Here is a 2,605-nt window from a genome sequence, read left to right as displayed (position 1 = left end):
ATTCGGCTATCTGGGCGACTGTGTTCTCCTTCACTTTCTGGGGTATTTATATTTACTAGAAGTGTATCTGACGCTTGAGGGTGGTAGCCAGCGCCACTCTGACTACACGGCGAGAAGGTGACCTTCTTGTCAACCCCCGGGGCGTGACTCGAACGTCTACAGCCTGTCATAAGCGGGTGACTGGCGGGAAGCCCTCTTATGTTACCTAGGCATCAAGGCTGCCAGAACCGAGACCCTCGCTAGGCTTTCGCAGAATAATATAGTAAGAAAATGAGGGGCTCGTTGAGGAAATGCAGAAAGATAGGTCAGCAGTTTACAACGCCAAAGCAGGTATAGGGGTGTGGTTAGGGTCTTTTCTTTTTTATTACGGTTAATGAACTAAACATTTTTTTAATATACAGAAGAAAGAAAGAAAAACACGCGCCCAGAGTGGGGACCGAACCCACGCCTTTCGATTACATGTCGAATGCCTTACCAATTCGGCTATCTGGGCGACTGTGTTCTCCTTCGCTTTCTGGGCTATTTATATTTACTAGAAGTGTATCTGACACTTGAGGGTGGTAGCCATCGCCACTCAGACTACACGGGGAGAAGGGGACCTTCTTTTCAACCACCGGGGCGTGACTCCAACGTCTACAGCCTGTCATGCGCGGGTAACTGGCGGGAAGCCCTCCTAAGCTACATAGTCATCAAGGCTGCCAGAACCGAGACCCTCGCTAGGCTTTCGCAGAATAATATAGTAAGAAAATGAGGGGCTCGTTGAGGAAATGCAGAAAAATAGGTCAGTGGTCTACAACGCCAAAGCAGGTATAGGGGTGTGGTTAGGCTCTTGTCTTTTCATTACGGTAATGAACTAAACATTTTTTTAATATACAGAAGAAAGAAAAAAAACACGCGCCCAGTGTGGGGACCGAACCCACGCTTTTTGATTACATGTCGAATGCCTTACCAATTCGGCTATCTGGGCGACTGTGTTCTCCTTCGCTTTCTGGGCTATTTATATTTACTAGAAGTGTATCTGACACTTGAGGGTGGTAGCCATCGCCACTCTGACCACACGGGGAGAAGGGGACCTTCTTTTCAACCCCCGGGCGTGACTCCAACGTCTACAGCCTGTCATGAGCGGGTAAATGGCGGGAAACCCTCTTATGCTACCTAGGCATCAAGGCTGCCAGAACTGAGACCCTCGCTAGGCTTTCGCATAATAATATAGTAAGAAAATGAGGGGCTCGTTGAGGAAATGCAGAAAGATAGGTCAGCAGTCTACAACGCCAAAGCAGGTATAGGGGTGTGGTTAGGCTCTTTTCTTTTTTATTACGGTTAATGAACTAAACATTTTTTTAATATACAGAAGAAAGAAAGAAAAACACGCGCCCAGAGTGGGGACCGAACCCATGCCTTTCGATTACATGTCGAATGCCTTACAAATTCGGCTATCAGGGCGACTGTGTTCTCCTTCGCTTTCTGGGCTATTTATATTTACTAGAAGTGTATCTGACACTTCAGGGTGGTAGCCATCGCCACTCTGACTACACGGGGAGAAGGGGACCTTCTTTTCAACCCCCGGGGCGTGACTCCAACGTCTACAGCCTGTCATGAGTGGGTAACTGACGGGAAGCCCTCTTATGCTACCTAGGCATCAAGGCTGCCAGAACCGAGACCCTCGCTAGGCTTTCGCAGAATAATATAGTAAGAAAATGAGGGGCTCGTTGAGGAAATGCAGAGAGATAGGTCAGCAGTCTACAATGCCAAAGCAGGTATAGGGGTGTGGTTAGGCTCTTGTCTTTTTTATTACGGTTACTGAACTAAACATTTTTTTGATATACAGAAGAAAGAAAGAAAAACACGCGCCCAGAGTGGGGACCGAACCCACGCCTTTCGATGAAATGTCGAATGCCTTACTAATTCGGCTATCTGGGCGACTGTGTTCTCCGTCGCTTTCTGGGCTATTTATATTTACTAGAAGTGTATCTGACACTTGAGGAAGGTAGCCATCGCCACTCTGACTACACGGGGAGAAGGGGACCTTCATTTCAACCCCCGGGGCGTGACTCCAACGTCTACAGCCTGTAATGAGCGGGTAACTGGCGGGAAGCCCTCTTATGCTACCTAGCCATAAAGGCTGCCAGAACCGAGACCCTTGCTAGGCTTTCGCAGAATAATATAGTAAGGAAATGAGGGGCTCGTTGAGAAAATGCAGAAAGATAGGTCAGCAGTGTACAACGCCAAAGCAGGTATAGGGGTGTGGTTACGCTCTTTTCTTTTTTATTACTGTTAATGAACTAAACATTTTTTTTAATATACAGAAGAAAGATTGAAAGAAAAACACGCGCCCAGAGTGGGGACCGCACCCACGCCTTTCGATTACATGTCGAATGCCTTACCAATTCGGCTATCTGGGCGACTGTGTTCTCCTTCGCTTTCTGGGCTATTTATATTTACTAGAAGTGTATCTGACACTTGAGGAAGGTAGCCATCGCCACTCTGACTACCCGGGGAGAAGGGGACCTTCTTTTCAACCCCCGGGGCGTGACTCCAACGTCTACAGCCTGTCATGAGCGGGTAACTTGCGGGAAGCCCTCTTATGCTACCTAGGCATCAAGGC

The 2,605-nt window shown here is 47.9% G+C and overlaps 1 non-coding gene across 1 annotated transcript; it reads right to left on the bottom strand.

The window, feature by feature from the left end:
- Positions 1 to 1,848: 1,848 nt before the first annotated feature.
- On the bottom strand, positions 1,849 to 1,920 carry Trnak-uuu (transfer RNA lysine (anticodon UUU)). Its single transcript has one exon. It is a non-coding gene; the product is annotated as a tRNA-Lys (tRNA).
- Between the last annotated feature and the right edge of the window lie 685 nt (positions 1,921 to 2,605).

This window comes from Haemaphysalis longicornis, unplaced genomic scaffold, assembly GCF_048455015.1.
Source record: "Haemaphysalis longicornis isolate Haplotype H1 unplaced genomic scaffold, Haemaphysalis longicornis Haplotype H1 scaffold_6, whole genome shotgun sequence".
NCBI classification, from domain to species: domain Eukaryota; kingdom Metazoa; phylum Arthropoda; class Arachnida; order Ixodida; family Ixodidae; genus Haemaphysalis; species Haemaphysalis longicornis.
Note: the sequence above shows the minus strand (reverse complement) of the source record. Positions and strands in the feature narration are given on the sequence as shown.